The sequence below is a fragment of the Tachypleus tridentatus genome, chromosome 6 (genome assembly GCF_004210375.1).
Source record: "Tachypleus tridentatus isolate NWPU-2018 chromosome 6, ASM421037v1, whole genome shotgun sequence".
Classification (NCBI taxonomy): Eukaryota; Metazoa; Arthropoda; class Merostomata; order Xiphosura; family Limulidae; genus Tachypleus; species Tachypleus tridentatus.
The window spans coordinates 76258469-76273613 of NC_134830.1; the positions used below are offsets into that span (position 1 = coordinate 76258469).

General features: G+C 31.5%; 1 protein-coding gene across 3 annotated transcripts in view; it reads right to left on the reverse strand.

Annotated features, from left to right (window-relative positions):
• Window positions 1-13287, reverse strand: part of LOC143252838 (cell adhesion molecule Dscam1-like) — a 240897-nt gene extending 227610 nt beyond the window's left edge. For 2 of the 3 annotated variants that reach the window (XM_076505600.1, XM_076505598.1), the window contains exons 1-2: window positions 13132-13287; window positions 10043-10098 (exon numbers count right to left, since the gene is read on the reverse strand). The gene's annotated coding sequence lies outside the window, so the exon portion shown is untranslated. Of the gene's footprint in view, window positions 1-10042; window positions 10127-13131 lie in introns of all 3 variants that reach the window. The other variant, XM_076505599.1, reaches the window with a different exon arrangement.
• Window positions 13288-15145: the final 1858 nt, after the last annotated feature.

Here is a 15145-nt window from a genome sequence, read left to right on the forward strand (position 1 = left end):
AATATTTAGTTCTAGACTGGATATAAGACTCATTATTGTCTGTAAGTTTGAGAAACTGTCGTGTTAAAACATGATTTCTAATAATCGTTATTATAAATTGTATTGTTTGTATATTAAAATTTATTTATGTTAAGAAGCAAAATAGTGTGTATCAATCTTGTTGGCAAATATCATAAATTTCATACATATCAAAATTCAATTTACTTTTAAAATTTCCGGCTGTTTGAATTCGTAATACACAACAACGTAGTGGAACAGCGGTGTATGTGCGGAGTTACAACGCTAGAATCCGGTTTTTCGATACACGGTATGGGAAGAGCACGGATAACCTATTTTGTAGCTTTGTGCTTAACTTCAAAACAATAATATAATAATAATAAATGGGAGACTCGTCCAAAATAAATTATAATACGTGTATATATAATATTGTTACCAGAGCTGTAAGCAATACTGAAAAACAGCAACTTGCACTCAACAGTACAATTCTTGAAACATCTTAGACTAGTCAATAACTACAAAAGAGTAAAAATATCCTTATAGGGTTGTCTTACATTCACGAAGATAATAGCGGTAATGTACTCAGTATTGAAATAATGTCTGTGACGAATGACCTCTATACTCAGTGCCCAAAAAAATTTAGAGCTGAAGTAAATATTAAATTTGATTACTTTCACAAATATGATTCTCATCCAGCGAAATGTTTAAGTAGTTTTAAATCACAATAAATCTGTCGAACATTTTTCACTTTTCATGGCTTATTTTCAAATTCAACAGGCAGTTTTGAGTTTTATGTATTACAAATCAAAATCCTTTTTTAACTTTGGGGGAGGTAACACAGCATTGTTATCATTGCCACATACTTACAACTGGTTGCAATTTTGTCAAATAAGGTCCAGTCTTCTGAATGTTTAAATAGTCTGGTAAATCACTATGCATATACAGTTTTTATAGGACTACATGTTAATATCTTGTCTATTAATAAATTACATAAAATGAAAATATACATCTCATTTGTGCAATGGAAAAAGTAATTATGAAATAATAGTTGATTATTACAATCATATTAATCAGCCATTGATAATTTTGTATTTTTTGTTATTCATTTTGATCTCTGCATATTGTAAAGTCTGATTTAGGTGTAGTGGTTATCTTTGATATAAACGTTGTTTATTGCAATGAACTAGCATAACATTAACCAGATTTTAAGTTTACTTCTAAACAGTGTAAGAAGAAAAATTTTAAATGTCATATATACGATACATATTTTCTTAAACTTTTTACTGTGGAGATTATGAAAACATTTGAAAATATTGACTGTTGTTGTCGTGTAAAGACAAAGCTATATACTTAAGACTATGTTCATGCTTAATGTATCATAATACTCGATCGATTCTCGATGAAAGTAACGTTAAACTGACATATCACAAGCCAAGATGCAGATTATTAGAAAAGAAAAAACCCAGCAGTGTCCTAGGACCTAAATAATAATTCTAACCCAGATATATACAAATGAATTTTTGAATTTAATAATCTTATATGAATATAAAATGGAAGATAGCTACAAATTTAGTCCTTTTTTCTCAGAATCATATATTTGATAGAAGATAACATTGCATTAAAAAAGCAAAGTTGATTTAAATAATTATTAAATGCTAGTTCCGTATAGTAATCTTCAGTAGTAAGATGTGCAGCAATTTAGTCGTTAATGGTTTCTTTACTAAACTGGACGAAATACTGTATATATACCAGTAAAAATTAACTTCAAAAAAGCCCATAATTCAGTTGTGAAAATTTAATAAAAACCAGTAGAGCGTAAAGAATAGTTGTATCTGAAGAAATTGTTTTGTTTGATGTTGCTATACGTGATCAAAGAACACTAATGGCAAAAGAGGATAATTATTTCTAGCATTTGCGAAAACAATAATGCATAACCAAAATACATAATAATTTAGATCCAGATGCAGAGTTTCGTTTAATGTTTCAAAATGTATCATGCAACTCTTTAAACAGAGTAACTGTGATAAAATAGCACATTGGACAGAGATGATGTATGACAGAATCCTTCAAGTTTATCCATTACGTATTACAGACAAAAAATTGTAAAAAATCTGTAACTAAAAAAATTATGAATGTTCTGTTGATTATTTGCAGTAAAATATTACGCCTCTTATAATTTAACTTAAAATCATTCTTATAATAACTTCAGTTTGGCATAGTCGATAAATGCTGGTATTGGAGAGAAAGACATTTAGCATAATAACTTCAGAACTTACGAAATATATGAAGTGTTACATTTAGACACTTTTGCTTTAAATTCTTCATGAACTAACTACGAAAGTTGTGTTTAAAATTAATGTTTCGCCACGGTTATCAAATTTCAGTTTCATCTGATTTTAGTTCAACTTTATAGCAATTTAAAAATTAAAAATAAAAGTTTTTTTCTAAAATATGACAATGATAAAGAGGTGATAATGAACTGATTTCAAAGACTTCCACATTAGTTCCTAGGAATTATTCCGAGGAAAATGCCCAGACTTGTCAAGTAATTAGCATGCCAAACTGTGAATTCGATAGTCCATTATTTGCATCCCATTGATGCAAAACTGGTCTTCACACTTGGGGAAGAGGGTAGTTTAAAAGAGTACCAGCCAAATTCTACTATTCACATCAAAATCAAGGGCGGTCAGTCATGTTAATCTTTGTGTTGTTTTGTGTGAATATCATTAAAATTTTTAAAAATTTAGAACCGAACGAAAATTTGCTAACAAAACAATTATTCATCTAGCTGGTAATCCTCTTTTATAAATAGATTATTAGTGTTAGTGTGATCATGGATTACGAAAGTGATTCAAAATATTATGCCAGTAAAACACATCTGTTCGATTCTCACACACATATATGAATATAATACACAATGCACTTGAGCTCATTTTCATACAATCTCTATTTCAGAGGTATGAATAATTTTTTCATAAATTGTTTCACTTAAATCTATTAAATGTTTATTTCATTGTCTCTACGCGAATTACATTATTACAGTTTTTATTTATTAATTTTTAATCGATTTTAATAATGTTCTTATCCAGAATTGTTACCTTTCTTCAGGTTTAATTCGTCCCCTAGGAAGACAACTAGTCAATATCACCAAGTCTAAACAGTGAGAGTTCACATTCATTTTTATAACACTACCACGTGTAGAAAAGCAAACCATGGAACTTCAACTAGATAATCTCGCACGTTTACTATTAAACGCACACAGATTTAAATCAATAAAAAAAGTATAAAAGCGGAGTTACACAACTACAGAAACAGTTTTAGTTAATTTATACACTGAGTGTTGAATTCGGTTTTCAATTCACGTCGATTGGTTTCTCAGTCAGTGCGATAAACGAACAGTAAGACAAAAAAAAATGCAGAAAACGACTGTTCATAGGGATAAAAATATATTGAAATATACGTATATCTATTACAGCATTTTGTTTGATTTTTTCCAAAGCTAAAATAGCGATTTAAACAATGAAAAAATAGCTAAAATAAAGCTTGTCGTAAACGATGCAAATCATAAATAAAAACAAAACAGTGAACCTTCTTTGAGCTATCACGTTTATAATAAGGTTCAGCTAAAGTTTTTTCATCCATACATAATGGAACTAATTTCTTTAGTACTGTGCTGTCTTTTTACTGTTTTTGTACTTTTCTAAGTAAATTTCTTCAAAGCTACCTAGCATCAAGAATTACTGCACTTTTTAATATTATAAGACTTTAATTGTTTCGCAATTTTTTGATAATAACTTATGATAAAGAATTACAGATTAAAAACTATATAATCCATTTACTTTGTGTACAGTACTTTACTGCAAAGTGTCTGAACTTAGCAAATAATAAATATTGTAAATAAAATACGATCAAAGAATGAGCTATAAAAGACTGAAGTATCATACTGCTGAAACTATATATTTCAAGATATTTGTATCTTCTCTGTTTTTTATATCCTCCTATATTTCACTTCCCCGAAAGAGGGCTGAAGACCACCTGAAGTGGCCACCTGTTTTAACTACCCGTACCACAATACAGTATTTTGTTGTCTGTCAGACGGTCACCAGACACTAAAATGATGTCGCCGTCGTTTAAATTTGCAAATTTATACTGTCGTGACACCAGTACAACGTGCGCATGCAATAAATTACGAGAAGAATCAAGCACTCTGTAAACTACAACATAGAGTCATAGATTAACCTATGAACTTCAAAAGCTAGAAATACAAACGGCCTGGCATGGCCAAGCGCGTAAGGCGTGCGACTCGTAATTCGCGGGTTCGCGTCCGCGTCGCGCCAAACATGCTCGCCCTCCCAGCCGTGGGGGCGTTATAATGTGACGGTCAATCCCACTATTCGTTGTTAAAAGAGTAGCCAAGAGTTGGCGGTGGGTGGTGATGACTAGCTGCCTTCCCTCTAGTCTTACACTGCTAAATTAGGGACGGCTAGCGCAGATAGCCCTTGAGTAGCTTTGTGCGAAATTCCAAAACAAACAAACAAATAGAAATATTTGTTACTCTTAATTTTGATTTCCTCTTCAGACAGAACACTGACGACGACGGTAAGATTAACTTTTCACGGATTTCAAAGCGTTTTTTCTCTTTTTTTTTTTCCAAAAAGGGTAGTCCTGGGTGTTATCATATGGGAATTTTTTAAAAGAAAAATAATACTTTTACAAAAATAATCAATTTCTTTAAATTAAAATTGCATTCATACAATAAATGCTCGAAGATTATGATACTGCAAAAGTTTTCCATTGAAAGAAACTGGTAGATTTTTCTTACTTTTTACAGTTTCCATCAAGATACAGTATAAAGTTATCCTTTTTTCGTACGAACCATCAATCTTATCAATACATCAGTGTACGACATTGATGCCACAACCCACCAAGTTTATAACATGTATGCTGTTTTTATACTGTATTACATAAGACAGGTTGGTTCTGAAAAAGCCTTCAATTTAACAGTTTTTAATCAATCAGCGTCATTTCAATGTCAAAAGAATATAGTTTCAACTTACATTTCTCTTGCGAAGTTCAAAGATAGCATACCTTTATTTATTTCGTTTGACTGAAAGCTTTGTTTGTTTTGTTATTATGTACAAAGCTAAACAAAGGGCTATCTGAGTGTTGCCCACCACGAATATCAAAACCTACTGTGCCAATGGTGGGCTGAGTGAAAGCAAGGTTGAGCTTATATACATACACATCGTGGTTTCTATAAAGCAAAGACAAAGTATACTTTGAAATATTTTAAATTTCTTCGTATAAAATTCATAAATTACAAATACGTTTTGGTAATTTTTGTATTTTTAAACTGCTGTTTTATCTTAACGCATGCGTCAGACTACAGAGGGCAAAGTCTATCGGACACTCGCATCGGTCTCATCATATATTTCCATGGGTTTGCTTTTTCTACCACCTTCATTTCAGATTATAGTTAAGATTTAATTTAGTGACTGTAGATAGTTCCCCTTGTGTTTGTTCTCCGATTTATACCATATCTTGCCCCCCACTGGACCAAAACAGATCTAGTTTATCACTCTAACAGGAAAACTTTTCTGGTGGAAGCATGTCCCAAGACACTTTTTGACAAGTTAGTTTTACATAACATTTTGTCTCCCCTCCCTCTACATGTATTTTGTTTTTACCGCTTGTCAACTTATTTCTTTGTTTGTTTGTTTGTTTGAAGTTACGCACATAGATACCAATGAACTGTCTGTGCTCTGCCCACGTGAATTGAAACCAGGTTTCTAGCGTTGTAACCCCTCTGACATACGCTGCGCACTCCTGCTTTTACATTATTTCTGTTTGAAACTTACCAAATTTTTAATGAGATACAACAAAGTCTGTTTTCACATTTACAACTTAGGTGCTAGAGTACTCTGGATTACCTCAGACAAATCTAACATTTAATAGTGCATTAGAAAATACGGTAGATTAGGTCTGTGATGGCAAACTATTCAGATAATCGAAATCCTTTTCTTTTTAGATACAGATATTAAAAATATTATGGTACCACTTTGAAAGGCAAGGTCACTGATTATCAGTAACACTTTGAGAGCCTTCTCGTGTTTGTAAAATTACTCTGGGAAGTTGACTACCTCAGTTGGAAAGTAAAGTTTCAAAAAGAAATACTTAATGAATATTAAACATGTTAAAACTAATGGAATATGTAAAATAATTTATTATTCTTAATCAAAAAATAGGAAGTTTAAAACGAAGAAAGTTGGGTGTTTCCTGCTGTAAAAACGATCCACTAACGAATTGCAGACTTGTAAATTGACACAGCACAAGACAAATAAACACTATATTGTGACACTATTTAGTGACAAATATACCAACAATACCGCCACAGAACACAACATAGTAGGTTATTGGTAATGATAATATTAAATAGACACTGTAACATAGCGTGTGAAGACTGGTTTGGTTTGTTTTAAATTTCGCGCATAGCTACACGAAGGCTATTTGCGCTAGCCGTCCCTAATTTAGTAGTGTAAGACTAGAGGGAAGGCAGCTAGTCATCACCACCCACCGCCAACTCTTGGGCTACTCTTTTACCAACGAATAGTGGAATTGACCGTCACAATCTAAAGCCCCCACGGCTGAAAGGGCGAGCATGTTTGGTGTGACGGGGATTCGAACCAGCGACTCTCAAATTGCGAGTCGAATGTGAAGACTGAATTGAAACAGAAACAGAAATTATGTATGGATAACAAAAACTTTTGTCCTCTTTTTGCATATCTCAAACTCAAAAATATAAAAAAAACGCCAATTCTCAGGTTATTATAAAAGCACTGAATACAGACTTCCAAAACCTTTTTTTTTTCGTAATGAATTGAAATCCAAGGTGGGGCTTTGAAACAGATGATGTAAGTGTCAAGTTCAGCATTAAATGTGGCACATGCACCTTAGTTTTTCCAAATAAACTACAAGATCTATACTTTAGAACTCGCCCTAATAAGCAACTTTAAAACGCCATACAGACGTATAACAGCTAACAACCTGATTTTCATTTGCTTGTTCTACAAAAATACTTCAAAAATACTTATAGAAGTAAATAAGGTAATGCAAATAGTAAGACTTCTGCAAAAGCATGAAGATTTTTCTTTTGTTTTTGTTGAATTTCACGCATAGCTACTCAAGGGCTATCTACGCCTGTCGTCCTTAATTTTGAAAAGATAGTCTGCAGAAAAGGTAACTGGTTAACACCACCAACCACCAACTTTTTTTAAGGTAGTTACTCTTTACCAACAAAAAGAGGAGTTGACCGATACATTATTATTCCTCTACAGCTGAAAGGGAAAACACGATTGGAGACGTGTTTCGATCCTAGGTCCAGCAAATTGCTGGTCCCTCAAGCATGAAGAAGAAACAAAAATGAAAAATTTTAATGCTTTTTACTGCACTACTCGTAATCTGAGGATGGAAGGTTTGAATCCTCATCGCACCAAACATGCTCGCCCTTTCAGCCGTAGGGGCGTTATAAATATACGGTCAATCCCACTATTCGTTGGTAAAAAAGCAGCCCAAAGGTTAGCGGTGGGTGGTGGTGACTAGCTGTCTTCCCTCTAGTCTTACCCTGCTAAATTAGGAACGGGCAGTGCAGATAGCCATCGTATAGCTTTAATAAAATTATTTTTCTTATGGATGATAAACACTACCGAACGTTGAGTATGAGTACATTGTTGTAGAACTATCAGACAGTTCCAAAAAAAGGCTGAAGAGCCAAGAGCCTTCTGCAGGAACTGGCAGTTATACATGCCCGGTGGGCACGTATTTCTGAAAGTATTCGCTAATATCCTTTTCGGTAAAAATAAATAAATCATCGGGATACTAGGCGAAAGAGTTCTTGTTGAAGAATTAGAGCGATAAGGTTCGACAATTTTTCTGTACGCTTGTCTGCAAGAATTACTTACTTACTTAGATAAAAATTTGCGGATATAATGAAATTTTGATTCACTCCATTAACAGGTATATAGCGATTTAGGCGGATTTTTATGTACAATAAGCTTTAGTTTCGCTCAACCAATTCTGTGAAATAGCCATTGTTAATTGGCCATTGAAATAGCCATTGTGAAACCACATTTTAAAGGTGGTTTCAAAGGGCCATTGTTGTGGCCGCCATTTTGTTTCATCACGATCCCTATTATTAACTGCTGCTAGCAGCACTTAATGGTGTAATTACATCACACCGACTTGTGGCAAATTTCTTTGTTATTGTTTTTAATTCTCTACAACCTTATAACCGAAATTATATTCTATATAATGAAACATAAATTACAGAAGGTATTAGTTACACCACACAAATGAACGACATAATTCTTGCACAATATTAAGAATTGCAAACATCTCGTCAGTCTTTTCGTACTCGCTGGAAAGCACTCGAGTTTTTTCTGTTTGGTATGTAAACAATGCTCCTTGTTAATAACTCAGTTAACATTAGTAATAAGTTATATTCAGATATCACACACATTTAATAAAATAATAGCCGTGATGCTTAGTCATTGAGAGAAATTATTAAAAATCAGATGTTACTTCAAAATCGAATAAATAAACACGTTCCTAGATGCATATTAGGTAAATGCAATCTCAAATAAAATGTTTAAACGGTGTATTTTGGCAGGGGTTCGAGGGACCTGACGTCTTGCTCTCGTTTTTGATACAAACAGTAGAAGTATCTGACTCAACATTGTAGTGTACAGCTCGTTACATTAATCGGCTTCAGGATAATTTTGCTACATGGAAGCTTTCAACATGCTTATTGAATCGGGGATATCACATTCTTAGAGAAATCAAAATTTTGTATGTCCGTTCTTATAAAATAATTAAATTCCCAAGTCTAATTCTGATGCGTAAATATGCGAATACTGCAGCTAACACTACACGTGTATACAATAAATTAACATTGGTGAAACGATGATAAACATTTTATAACCAGTCATGAGAAATTTTAACCTTGCTATCTTCGGACTATCGGACCTTCGAAGTAATGGGTCCTCGGCCTAACGCACTGTTACCATTAAAGCATTACCTTCTCTTTTAAAAAATAATGAATATATAGACAAATGATAATGAGAGATAAGCATGAGGTACAATTACTATGATCTGTTTAAGCAGAAACATGGGCTCGAGTTTCACTAAAAAATGTCAAGGAACTTCTTATTCCCAGTTCTATAAATAAGGACAGTTTATTATATAGCTCTTGAAATTCTGTATAGTAAGTTGTTGTTTTTATTTTAAAGAAAGTGAAAAATTGAAGTTTGCATCAGAATACTGATTTGGGATAAGCTCTTTGTTTACATACACACACACACACACACATATATAAGTTAAAGGAATCATACACCTTATATACTTTAATAGCATTAGCCTACAGTTGCCTTCTTATAAATGCTCACCTTGTAATTGATCTTACAATACTGTAAAGCTTAAGAAATGCCTGTAGCCTAACATTTAAACAATTACTTCCCAACTTGAGATATCAATGTTATAAAAATCCTACTTCAATATAAAACAATTAACCTGTATAAGTGTGTTGAGTTCTTTAACAGTAGAATGACCTACCTGTAACACTCAATTTGTAAATATTGCCAAACATGGCACACTAAATCAAAATTGTCTGAAAAACATTTACACCAGTATAACAATGTTCCTAATGATCAGTATCATCATGACATACATGTACTGTTCTACACAATAATATACTGACATATGTATAAGAAAAGAAGGTAAAAATGACTAATTTCAGATGAATAGGTTGCTTTGAAGTTGTATTATGAATATGTTTACATGGAAGTCTTTTCTATATATTTTTAAACATTTCATATCAGATAATTTAGAACAAATGCATGTAAAAGCATTTTAATGTAAAACTGGCAAAATATCTTAATAAAACCAAATATATGTAACAATATTATGTGTGTCATTGAAGATGAATCTAAAATCACACTGAGGCATAAGTACCAAAACCAAGTAATAAAAAAATCACATAATACAAACTTACCCATCATCCTTACTGAAGCTGGGATCGTATAATACTGTTTGACCTCCCTCTCATTTCTGAAAGCGTGTTACTTATTTTTCAGAACTTTGTTGTATAAAAGACATAAAGTCAATACAGATAATATTCCAAATTAAATACCTAAATGTATGATTATCTTTCTCCACATGATCTATTTCTCAACAGATTTACAAAATAAGTGTGTATGTTAGTAATAAGTGTACACGATCAATATTTAAACTGAAATCAAAGGTACTAAATAATAGTGTATACTTTGAATTAGAAATTATATATATATGAATTATAACTTAAATTATGTAGTGTTATTTAGCAACCCTTGATTTCACCTTAAGTTTTGATCATATAGTTATATTTATATTAATAACTTACATATACATGCAGAAAAGAAAGAAGTTTCTTACACCTTAGTGTATGGCTTATAATTTAAGTTTGTTTTATATTTTGTTTACCTTACATTAAAAAGATCCTCAGACACTCAGAAATAATCAATAAAATTATCATACCATGCATATATATATATATATATATCAATGCATTATATATATATATATATATAATGCATTGATAATAATTACTTTTTTTTGCAAACTGATTTCACGAACAAGACACTTGGGAATTTTTGTTAAAAATGAAATTGTACAAATGTGCATATAAAACAAGACTTATATTTTCTTATTAGAAGAATCAGAAATCAATTATATCAATTTTAAAACTAGGATAAAAATGCACTGTCAATATACTGTTTTAAATACCGAGGTAAGTCTGGTTTTTAAATAATTTTTATTTTCACAGGTTTCAGTACACAAAGTATATTATACCAGAATATGCATTATATATTTCTAAATATCTTACAATAAACACAAGTAATATCTATATTAACATAAATTATATTTGTAAAACAACATCTATCAGTTTTAAAATGATAATTCTGGCAAGATTATTGTGCCTTCATAATAGCATGTGTTTTTTAACTAATATTTCTGTAAAATAATTTTGTACTGCAATTGTAAAATAGATATTAATCAAACAGATATATTTATTTAATCTTTATTCTGTTTCTTGTTTGTTTATGATAAATTAAGATACATGAAACACAAACAAAAAGTAACATTTTAAGTAACTCTGTTGCAAAGTTCAATCAATATTATAATGAACTGTTGTTATAAATCTCGTAAAAGAAAAATCCATACCTATTTCTACAAGATATTTATTCTCATGATATTATTAGTTGGCTGTCCTTAAACCTATACATTAATTAAAAATTATTGTTCTAACTATATGTTACATGTAACAGCATGTTTACATGATTAAATGTTCATTTATATTTTAAATGCATAAATTATATTTGTTAATGTTTAAATTTTCATTTGTCATGCTCTTTTATAGGTATCAATGTATTCAATAAATGTTTTGTTCATTTCAACTTTCTAAATGCATGCATTTACTTAAATTTACAACTAGTCACATGCTTATCAATTTTAACCTTTTATTAATCATTTATGCACCTTATTTGAATGGTCCTCTGTTAATCAGATTTACCTTTCACATAATTTATGGTTCAGTAACACAAAATGGAAAACTTTATTTAAAACTTTCTTTTTTCCTTTTGCTGATTCATAAGTTTTAATATGACAACTTTATTTGATCAACACTGCAGTTTGCTAAATTTTTTGGATAATAAATCATTATAAAGTTCTATATTTTATTTGGATTTTAGAACTATTAATTCATAAGGTCAAGTAGTTATCATTATAAATCACCTGACTCTCAATTGTTTGCATGTAACTGGTGTTAACCAAATAAATAGTTTTTATGTTCTGTATAAAACTAATAAGTCATTGTTATGCATTTAAAAGAAAAGCTCTTCCTATAATTTCCACAAAATAGCATACAACAATAAACAAATTGTCACTTATTAAAAACATATTATATTTATAATTATAACTTTATAACTGACATAATTTTGAAATATTAAAATATTAAATGTAAATCTACATTTGCACAATCTATTTAAAAGGCCAATACCTAAAGTTCTGTAATCCAACAGCTACAATAAATTAAGTGTAAGAAGTTCAAACTTCAAAGTTCCAATTTATGATTTCCTAGTTTCATGTTTAAAAATATAAAATGTTTTTTGTGCCACCATTAAGCACTTAAGTAAAAGGGCTTGGGGCTGTGTGTATTATTCATGTTACATTGAAATATAGCATTTAATCACACATACGAAAATACAGTATTTAATTATCCTTTGAAAAAAAAAGGTTTCTTTTAATATTTCTAACTCTTGGTGGCTTTTAAAACTATCTCAAATTTCATCAAATGCACAGAAACATTAAGCAGAAAACTGTTCCCCTAAAAATGATACATCAGTATTAGCTACTAAAACAATCTCTCCACTGCAATGTAAACTGCCAGTTTTCAAGTATCTAAGCTCCAGAAATTTACAAAATATAATTGTACCAAACTACAGCCTAGGGCAACATGTGTTTGCACTAATCAGTATTCATTGGTTATTGCACAGAATATCCATGTGTCTAAAAAATGGACATGCAACATATACATCTAAATATTTGCTTTCTAGCCAATTCTTGTATTGTAAACGTTTAATTGTTTCTGGTTGTTACTTTTTTCGTAGTTTAGTTGTAGCAATAAAATTAAAAATATCTTTTATGTGCTTTAATATTTCTATATTACGCGTAAAACTAAAAAGCATGTTTATTAGTGCATGTATTACGTATAATGTCATTTAAAAATTCTAGTCGCAAGTACCTGTACAATAGAATTTTAAAATACTGATTTTGTTTTTATGATTTTACAAAAGCATAAGGTCATTTGCATTTTAATTCATGATCACTATCAAGTTCATTCTTCTCTATATCACTGTAACTGTATCAGATAGTACTGGATTAGTAGATTGGTTGGTTGATTTATTGTTTTATGGCACAAATCAGCTAGGCTATCTGTAGACACGTTACGTAACCCTGCAGCTAAGACTAAAAGAGGTCGCACGCGAAAAGCCTCTTTTACTCTGTCCACTATCATATTGTTTAGCTTTTAATAAAGTTTTATACTTATAGATTCCTCTTCCGATCGAACTCCTGCTTTAGATCGCTTTATCTTCTGCGCTAGGCATCCCATGTAAGATCAAACTGCCCCCAAGAAAAAAAACAAAAAACATTGTCGACACGAACACTTTTGCTGTTTTTTTATTTTTTGAACTTATCACAAGAGCATCTCCTGAAAAACAAATATACACGATTTATTGTTTGCCACATGGTGACTTAAATAACAAACACTAAGATCAATAATAAATTAGCAACTCATAAAAGATTTAACATGCATATAATATTTCATAATTTTCTTTATCATATTATGGCACTGCATACTTATAAAATAAAATTAGAAGCAGAATTTGCTTATTATGTTTAATGTTCCTGTTGCAAAGGTACATATATCTTCTTAAATCAATATCTTAGAAAGACTAGCAGGTATATTTAGCTTTATATATTTTAACGTTGTACTTAGTATTTTGGAAAAATAAATTCAAACAATCCTTATATTCTCATGATGTGGGAAATTAAAAGCTATTTATATTTAAATAATATTAATAAATTCAGTAATATACCTACACAATATTAAATATAACAAAGCATTGCAAAACTGACCGATCTTTTGAATGAGAAGCTAATATTATCAAATGATAGAATAAGATGGATCATAACCTTGGAAAAATTATACGCACACACTTATACCAACAACAAACAAACAACAATAAATCCTAAGATACAAGAAACTACAAAACCTCACAGGGCCCTCGGTGGACTCAGCAGATAGCCCAATGTGGTTATGCTATAAGAAAACAAACACACAACTTACACTGGTGCATACCTTATGTTCCAGACATCATCGAAAAAATAACCAACATTTGGAAAAAAACCTGTAACAAAACACAGCATTCCAGTAAACACCAAATTTATTCGAAAAACAGGTACAAACTAAAGTCCACATTATGTAGAAACTACACTGACAAACATAACACTAACATAATTTACAAAATACAATGCAACTACTACCACGACTTCTACAGTTACGACAGAAAGTGTTTATACCCCTGCGTCCCGAATAGTTTTTTGCTCTTAACTTAAAAAGTAGCACGATTAGGCTAATAGACGTATAATATATTATAAATATTATACTAACACATATCTACATAAGTTTTTATGTAAATTAAACGACAAATATTTACTTCCAGCAATTTAGCGCCGTCTTCGTCATTATCTGCTTGGTCATCATGGCGAACAGGAAAAATTTACAAAACCGAATTATCGTAAAATACAAGTATCGTGTGTCTCTTTCCGGTATTACTACACAACTTAATGTGCCGAAATCTACTGTTCAAAGCATAATTGCCAAGTTTAAGCTTACAGGTTCAACTGCTAACCCCCCTCGTTCCGGACGTCCCACCAAAATTCCAGAGAAAACCAAGAGGAAAGTTCTCAGAGAAGCTAGTAGGAACTCTCGTTTAACACATAATGGCATAAAGAAACTGGTAAAGGAAACTGGGGTTGAAGTAAGCACCTCTACAGTTACGAATATGTTACGCACTTCTGGGTTCAAAACATGCCGTCCTCGTAAAACTCCATATTTAAAGCCAGTTCATTTAGAATCATGGTTGAGGTATGCAAGAAAGCATGTAGATAAACCTTTTACCTATTAGAAGAGTATTCTTTGGTCATACGAGACTAAAATCGAGCTTTTCGGCCACAATGATTTTCGCTATATTTTCCATAAGAAGGGGGAACGAAATCTTCCAAAGAACACTGTCCCTACAGTTAAACACGGAGGTGGCTCGATCATGCTATGGGGTTCCTTCAGCTCTTCTGGTGTAGGCAGCCTTCACCGCATCAACGGAATTATGAAAAAAGAAGAGTACGTTGATATATTAGGTACTTATATCAAGAATGATGCTTGGAACTTGCAGCTTGGGTGTCGTTGGATCTTCCAGCACGACAATGACCCAAAGCACACATCGAAATATGTGCAATCCTGGTTGCAGAGGAACCATATAAGTGTTCTGGAGTGACC